We start from the raw sequence: 9,359 nt of genomic DNA, 5'->3' as shown, positions 1-9,359 counted from the left end.
CTTTAGATAAATGTCAGTCTGAAGTTTGTTGCCACCAAAGGGCTGTGACCACTCTGATAAAAGGAGACCTATTCACATAATGTGCTCCATTTTTTAGTTTCTTCATTAGTGATTTTATATTCTTGGTTTGTACTACATTAGATTTATGGTTTAAAATAATTTCTGTCTTAAACTGTCTGTGGTGTAGCTTCTTCAATCACGTCTTGTCTCCCACAAGCCATTTTTTAAGACAACTTTCTTTTGATTGGCTGCTTCTAAAGAAATGTAATAAGGGAGGGGCTTCTGTGCTCACAGCAGATGATATCTGCACTCACTGACATCATGCAGTACTAAGAGTAGAAAGAACTGTGTGAAATTGAGCTTTGGGAGCAGAGTTTTATCAACAAGGTTTACTGAAAAAAGCTGCATTTAAACATTGGTGATAAGAGAATCCAACATTTAATTTGTTTTTTTACAAAGTGATTCAGGCAAAATTTCTCTCCTAGTCTGATTAAATCTTGCAGTTATCGTTCTGTTGGACAGACCAGAGTTAATGGGTTCTGTGGGTGTTTTGGGGAGAGGGGGGAGGGGGCACCCCTTCTTACTAGCATTCATTGAGCCACAGTAAACATCAACTACACTGTAACATAATTATGCAGATGACAATATCACCATCCTAATTCACCAGGTGACAACTGCTCCATAGATTATCTCCGCAAGGGACAAATAAAAGGGATGTGCCTGAAACACCTCTGCTAGATGCAGATAAAACCAATGAGTTAGCTGAAAAAGAAGAAAAATGGTGAGCGTTAACACTTACCTGGACTGTGCTCTCTGAAAATCTGAGACCTGTCAGAGATCATGATGTAATCCTGAAATCAGAGATAAATTGGTTACAAAGTCTGTCATCTGAAAAAGAAAGCGAATCAAAAGATTTATGCCCATGCAGAAATGAGAGAAGCTTTTCCTATCCAAAAGCATCAATAGTCTGGTCTCCTAGAAAGCAGAGTCACAACAAAGAACAAAGAAAAATGAACATATAACCGAATTTCTTAGGTCTCTGCACTGCTTCAAATGTGTCAGAGGAGAGATTGAAATCCTGCTTCTTGTCTATAAATCTTCCAAGCAGTGGCTCAGGTCTTCTGAGGCACTGCTTGGTAAATGAGAAAACTTAAAGAGCTACAGTTTGAGCTGGATTCCCAGGCAATTCAAGGTGAATCTCTCCTCTTTATAGTATAAAATAATGCTGTTTTGGCCAAACTGCTGGGGTGTGTCAATTAGACACAGGGTCTCCATGGTGCATGGGATTTAATGAAAGCGACATTCGTCTGTCACATCCTTCTTTAATGTCTGCTCAGTTGATAATCATGAGATGTCTGACGCCACTACCCCTCAAGCCTCTTAATGCAGACTTCGTATGCCTCAACTGTTCTCTCTTAAGGCCTTCTGTATGAGAGCATACAGAAGCTGACAAAAGAGAACTGTGTGTCAAACTGTGCTGAGAACGCGTTGCCTCTGCTCACTTCTCTTTCATGTTTCATGCAGCTCATTTGCAACTTTTGCATGTTGTAAACTTTGTCCCCTTGATCATGTGGTTCATTACTGTTCCCTCTCTCCTGTGCATCTTTGCTGATATCTCTGGCTCTGGTTCTTGTTTTGCAGGGACTGACCTCACCACCCTGCACAATGTTTATTGTTTCTAATTCTCACTGCTCGTCTTTCCTCCTTTCACTCTCCTTTTACCACAGCCACTCGAGGCCATCAGATGTCCTCCCTCAGCCTGTTTCTCTTAAAGGTTTCTCACTCTTAAAAAGGAGTTTTTTCCATCTATCGTTGCCATGGGATTACAAACATTCAGTTTGTAATCCGGTTAAAATCTCAACCGAACTATGTAAAGCTCTGTGAGATTAGTTATTTTCATTATTTGGCACAGTATGACTAAAACTCCACTGAATTTAAAATCTGCTTAGTTTATTTCCTTGACTGCAAGCCTGTCTACAGGTAGCTGCTTTTACTTATCCCCCAGTTTAAATGATGGGGTACAAAATGTGAGTGATGCTACTTAAAAGGAAAACAAGGAGAGAAAGAACACGGATGTCAGGGCTTTTGTCAAGAAGCAGAGGAGGTTTCATAGTTTAATCCCATGGTAATCTGAGTGTAATCTCTCCTTTGTTATCTGGACTACTCCAAAGAAAAAATGTGTCTAAAGTAAGTCTTCCAACCGGAGGAAGAAAAAACTACTGGAAAATGTGATTTCCCAAGCAAAGACCTTCTCAGTCATTCTGCTTTGTTTCTATCTCTGGGCAGATCTCTGGTGGAGCTTTCAGTCTAAACTGATGTGCATTCTGGATCCTTTGAAAATTAATGTTGATGTTCTGTTTGCTGATCCCCTCTGAGAAAAGGTTAAAGGGATTGGACCAGATTTAAGCAGCTCTGAGTGGAGCGAGGGGGTCTGAACAGAGGAGGAGCAGCAGGAGGGAAGAGCGGGGATTAAAGGGGGATGTGAAAGAGAAGAGGAATGCTTAATGTCTTTATACCACTTTTCCATGTTCTCCTGTGACTTTAGTGCATTAATGCTCATGTATTGTTACATAAAGCCGATGTGCAAGATTCACAAAAGGTTTTATAATCTAGTTTCTGAGCTGAGTAAAGCAAACAACTTGGAAAAGGGAGAGTGGAGAGATAAATGTAATGAGGAGGAAACTGTGGTGAGCTTCTTATCTCTCCAGGTTCCTTAAACAACAGCTTTATTTGCTGATAGCAGCACTGCAGATAACGGCATTAACAGACACATTTGTATTCCTGCGCTCCTGGAGACTCTACGTGACACTACTTCAATCACAAAGACAAATTATCAGCTCTTTTAGTATGAATATGTTACCTCACTAAAGACTTGAAGTTCTATCTTTAAACGGAGCTCAGATGAGCAGCAGCCAACCCAGGCATGGGCTGGGGGGGGGGGGGGGGGGGGGGGGGGGGGGGGAGAAAGGATCATGAGTTTGAAGCTGGAAATCGAACGGTGTGGATGTTGAATGTTGTCAGTGCGTATGCCCCATGGGTCACATGTCAGAAGAGAAAGAGGAACTAAGTTGGATTAAGTGGTAAAGAGCCTGGAGGGACAGATTGTACATTACATATGTAGGTGAAGGAAACAGAGGTGGTGAGGAGGTGTGGTTAGGTATGGTGAAGCAGTGTGGCTTCATCATGCTGAGAAACAGCACTTCAGATGTGATGCTTGCTTTGAGAGTCCTGGTGGATCAGGAATCTGCTCTGAACCCGTCCTTGTTTGTGGAGAGTGCAGGCAAGGTGGAGCAGGTAGAGATGAGTGTGAGGGGTGATGTGTGACAGAAGGAGAGCAGCAAGAGAGAAAGATTTAACGATGATTGTGACACCTGCTGTGATGTATGGTTTCCTAAAATTTTCAGTGGGAGTGAGCCGAATGGCCAGGACTAGAAATGAGTACATCAGAGAGACAGCTCAGGTTGAGGAACCTCGAGACAATGTTAAAAAGGCAAGGCTGAGATGGCTTGGACATGTACAGAGGAATGACAGTGGATTAACTGGACAAAGGATGTTGAAGATGGAGCTGCAATCCAGGAAGAAAAGAAAAAGACCACAGAGGAGGGTCATGGATGTGGTGAAGGAGGACATGCAGAAGGCTGGTATGACAGAAGAAGATGCTCAGGATAGGGTGAGATGGAAGCAGATGATGTTTATTGTGACCTCAAAAACGAGCAGCTGAAGAAAGAAGAAGAAGAAGAAGAAGAAGCAGGGTAGCAGCCAGTTTCTGCTAACAACTACAGGCTGCACACTGAAAAATTAACCTTCAGGCTGTTTACATATTCATCAAGTATGACTCCAGTGCTGGACTCAGAAGCTTGGACTTTAATGATATGGACAATGCAAAGATAACAGAACCAGAGGCCTGTACTGTGAAGCAGGATCGAAATCTTAGTGAGGTAACTTCCGGTCTAAATTTTGGGTTATGAAAACAGGAGTACATCACCATGGCAACATCTGTTACAGACCTAACCTGCTCCAGAGCTGTTTAAGATAAGAGATAACAGGTGCGAAACCACTGTCTACTGATGAGTTCACACCATGAGACACATATTGAATCTCACACTTTTTTAGACTTTCTAATTAAAAATAATGAGACTTAGGTACTCGTTACTTCTCAGTTACATTTAAGCACTAAATCTACTTCGTTGTGTTCAGATTCTAAAAAGTATTTGGCACAACAAAACTATTTTGTTAGGTTTAGGCACTAAAATCTGTTTGGCTTGGTTTAGGTGCTAAAGACTAGTGGGAGGTGTTGTTGTATTACAGGCACCTGATTACAAGCATCTGACTGGCTTAGCGGGATCACTTAACCAGAGCATGCCTGACAGTCTGAGAGATTTTTGACTGTGTGTCTGACAGCTTCCTAGCATACACTGACAATGTTTCCACTATTGCTCACATTTCCACATTAACATGACTGATTACAAGGTACAAAACCAAGATAACTGATCTGGCATGAACTCAGACTGACTGCAGCTGCTGCTTTTCACAGTCACACAGTTTCTGATACTAAATTCACAGATGGTGTAAAACTCGTGGAATGGTCCTTCAATAACATTCAGTTTTATTAACTGATACAAACACACACGCGCTACTGTCAGCTGTTTTAATCCTGCCGGGGAAGTTTGCTCTCTTGTGCTGATCAGCTGTTTGGATGGATTTGAAAAAAACTCATTGTTGCATGTACGTGTCTGACACCGTATCAGAGTTCTGTCATGCCTTCCATATGACTCACCTGCTGAGGGATTTTGTCAGCAGCCACACGCACATGAAAGGGGGTAGATGGCAGTGAGTCAGGAGATAATATATGAGTTCATCACTGAATAACAGTGAAAACTGAAAAACTAAACACACCATCACTGGGTGGCGCGGTGGTTCAGCAAGAAGGTTGTGGATTCAAACCCCAACCCTCAGCTGGGCCCTGTGATGGACTGGTGACCAGTCCAGGATGGATCTACTGAATGTTTACAAAAGATGGACATGCCCAAGATGCCTTTGTGTAAACCTGCATCCGGCCACTTTCAAACACTCTTGACCCTGCTTGAATCCCTGCTTAATGTTGTTGAGAAAATAAGTCAGTAAACAGGATTTTACAAGTTTTGTGACACAAAGTGGATGGTGGCTGTCAGCCTAAAAAAAAAAGTTATATACAATTAAATTGCAAATAACGAGGCCAATCATATTACTTTCTATGACTACACACATTTTCTATACAAAACAACAGGCAATAACAACCAGGTTAACCAATGTTTTACCACTTTGTGGCATAGATGCAACAAGGGGTTGGAAATATTTCTCAGGTGGCCAAATTGACACTATTACATCAGATACACACTAGAGATTTCTTAGCTGCACATCCGTGATGCAACTCTCCTGTTTTACTATATCCCAGCGTTATGCTAAAGAAACCAGTTTGTCACGACATAGTGTTTCATCCTGCTGTTTGCAGCCATTAGAAGGTGGTACGCTGTGGTCATTAAGGGACCAACAAGGTCAGTAGCAACACTCAGCTATGCTTTGTGTTTAAAAGATGTTAAAATAGAGCATCAGTTTAGGTCACAGAGTGAGCAGGCACCCATATGCCAAAGGCTAAATGCAGCAGTCCATGTCTGACTGTGATCCAAGGCCCTTTGCTTGGTTTCTTCACCACTTTCACTAAACTATCTAATAAAGGCAAACAAACACCCCCAAAATAATGTTAAATTGTTACTAAGGGGCCAGATGGATTCATGATTTCATGTTATTCTAACTGTACCATCTGAATGCCACAGCAGAAATCAAGACTCGTCAGACCAGGCGGCATGTTTCCTATCTTCATTTTTGCACTGTAAGTGAGTTCATGTGAGTTGTGGCCTCAATTATCTGACAAGAGAGGCAACCAGTTTGCATTTCTGCTTCTGCAAACAAACAAGCAGACAGGCATTGAAGTAAATACACTTATACATACTTATTGTGTAGTTTAATAAATGTTTAGCAATAGTCTTTTTTTAGCTCACTCTCAGCCCTCACACACACTCACTCTCTCTGTCTCTCTCTCTCTGTGTGTATGTAAAGACAGCTAAGCTGCGGTAAGATCCTGGTGCCTTTCAGTTAAGCCATGTGACATCTGCGTCTTCATGTCCACTGCTGAGTGTTGTCTGTGTAATCATATGACTGTGGACAGATGAATAGAAACAGAAAAATTGAAACGTCCTGTTTGTGACCGGAGAGACTTTGAGTTACATAAACATCGTTAACGTCCATTAACTTTTTGGTGGTCTGAGTTCTGTCGCGTAGCATGATGCAACATATGTTTTGGTTCCCTAAATCACAGAAAAAAGCCCAACACACACAACAGTTTAATTCAGTTTTATTATAGCCACAATTAACAACAGTGACCTTGAAGCACTTTATATGATATTTGCAAGGTAAACACCCTACCATAATATAGAGAAAACCCCAACAATCATATGACCTCCTATGAGCAAGTGTTGCTGCGAGAGTGGGAAGGAAAAACCTCTCAAGGAGGGGCAGCTGTCTGCTGTGACCGGTTCGGAGTGAGGGGGGGGGAAGACAGGAAAAAGACACACTGTACAAGAGAGCCAGACTTAAACCCTCTTTCCCCGCGCAGCTGTTTATGATTTTACTGCACCGTTTCAGGCCTTTTCCCCCATTTGCAGCGACAGAAATTTCCCTGAAATAAATACATTACGTGTCAGTCACTACTGTGCATCAGATCCCAACTGACAGACAGAAAATCATATGAACGTGATGTGTTTAGCTGTGTCTTTATTACAGTGAATGTGGGGAATGATGGCTCACATAATTCATCCACAGCTGGTAGTATGTGTTGTGATAACACTTTAATGAGTAGTAGGAGACTACATAGCTTTGCCAATCCTGAAAAGCTGCTCCACACCACCATGAACCAGTGTCTGTGTCCAAAAAGATATTTTGATTAGTTTTTGTCTTTTTACTTGAAAACATGAAGACACTGTCTCTCAGTGTTTCAGGTTCTAATTTAACATGCATCTATTATAAATATATGACACAAAATGCAATAGCGAAGAAGTCTTCTAAAAGTTCTTGAATCAGTTTTCATTTGGTTCTGATTCTACCAATTTCAGTTTTAAGTGATTCGGACACTGAGGTTTGTATTGTGCTTGTGGTCTCAGTTTCATGAAAATACCTTTTAATTGAATATTAGCTAAAGTTCAACTAAGTTCACGTCAATTTAAAATGAATGAATTTATTTACTAATGATGATGACAACATAATGTTTAATTCGCTGCTGATTAAAGCTATTTTCGGCTGCTCCCTTATTCGCAGCGAGTCGCTACAAATCACTGACAAAATGAAAACAGAGTTATTATTGCTTCCCCTTGGGCGGCTGTGGGATCTCATATTCATGGTCTTGCTGTATTGTAGAGATCCCATTAAACAGCTTCTGCATCTGACTTTAGGTTAAGGATTTGTCTTCTGTTCATTAAATCCAAAGAACCACATTATGTCCAGCACAGAAGAGTTAAAATGAACTCCATCATTAAAATGTTGCTTATCTCTGTATATTATATTGTGTAATAATTTCAGTAGCAGACACTATATATCAGCTTTTGAGAGTTTCCTTTGTAATGCAGTGATTAATGTTTCTTTCTTCACCTGTCAGTCCTTTTAATGTTAATCCTGGCTGGTGTACATGATGATGGCTGAAAGGCTTTATTCTGCTATATGAAAAAGTCTTTACTTAATTCACAGACTGGAGTAAAGGGACAGAAGTAACAAGAAAGATGAATAACTACAAGCAGAGAGATCATTTTATTTGTGAAAAGAGGAAGCAACAAGGTGGAGATGAGTTAAAAGAAGAAGAGCATTGGACGGAGGATGGAGAGCAGGACAGAGAGAGACGATAAAACAGAGATGTGGAGCAGAGGGGAGGAGTTAAAGAGGAAATAAAGGCGAACTGGAAACAGAGGACAGTGATAGAGGACAAAGAGGCAAAGAAAGAAAACAAAAGAGGAAAGAAGTGAAAAGAGCCAGCAGTAAGTAAACAGACTTTCAGATTTTATTGAACCCACACCTGAGTTTTTGTGGACTAGTGTTGCGTCTGCTGCTGTGTAATTGCTGTTGTCAGGTGATGAATGCAGCTCGAATTCATGACAAACAGAAGCTGAAGTCATTCTGGGAGCAGAGGATTGTTCAGCACAGCGAGCAGACGAATGGGGAGGAGAACCGTATGAAGAACAGCGCTTTGGCACGGTCAGCAAATACAAAAACATAACAAGTTCTGGAAAGTTCCTGATCCAAGTGTGTAATTTCATAGTGCAAACCCTGATTAACATTCCAGATGATTTCAGGCTGGAAAATATTTGCTTTTTAAAGCCTGTCTTTGATGTGTTGGATAGCAGCAGAAGGATGACCTTTTGGAGTGCAGTATCCCTGATTTGCATGCATCCCAGGAAAACTAAGATGGATGAAGTCAGCTTGGTTTCTGCCCAATAGAAACAATGTGTGCTGTAAAAGCACTTTTTTAACCAAGCATTCTCTGCTCCTCAAACATTGTTCCTCCAGCCCAAACAGTCATCTTATTTCAGTGCCTAACACTGACAATACTGCATATCTATATGTTTCAGTTTTATTAATACAGCAACCCACAACAATATGCTGCAATGAGACAATGTATATAAAATATGGAAGTAACCTCTTTGATGCCATCTCCTGGTTCCTGGCTTTTGGCCTCATCGGGTGGGGACCTCCATTGTGAACTAAGGTAGTTTGGAGCCACGTGTTAAGCAGCTGGGTTGAGAATCAGCATCATTGAAATCATTGAGTTTAATTATCTTGGGGTCTTGTTCATGAGTGAGGGGAGACTGGTACTCCTACTGAGCTGATGTGAAACTAAAGCTGTCAATTTACTGGTCGATCTACCTTCCTGACCTCACCCATGACCATGAGCTTCAGGCAGTGACTGAAAGAATGAGATTATGGATACGATATCCATAATTGGATATCCATAATTATGGATACGGGCAATGAAAATGAACTTCGTCAGAAGTGTGACCTTGCACTTTAGTAAAGATAGGATGAGGGGCTTGGTCATTCAGGAGCGAATCAGAGTAAAGCACTTCTCGTCCACATGGAAAGGAGCCATTTGTGGTGGTTTGGGCATCAAATATCTGATTGTCTCTGCTTATCATGGCGCCCCAATGAAGGATGATGAATGGATGCTATCCTTGTTCATCTGCACTAGAAATAATAGTTTATTAAACTAATTATTAATATCAGAGTACAAAAACGAGCAGCAACTCATCAGCTTCCGTCCACCTGCGCAAATATCCATA

The sequence above is a fragment of the Perissodus microlepis genome, chromosome 7, assembly GCF_051167445.1.
Source record: "Perissodus microlepis isolate ML-2025 ecotype Zambia chromosome 7, ASM5116744v1, whole genome shotgun sequence".
Lineage (NCBI taxonomy): Eukaryota > Metazoa > Chordata > Actinopteri > Cichliformes > Cichlidae > Perissodus > Perissodus microlepis.
The sequence above is the reverse complement of the archived record's forward strand: the minus strand, read 5'-3'. Positions refer to the sequence as shown.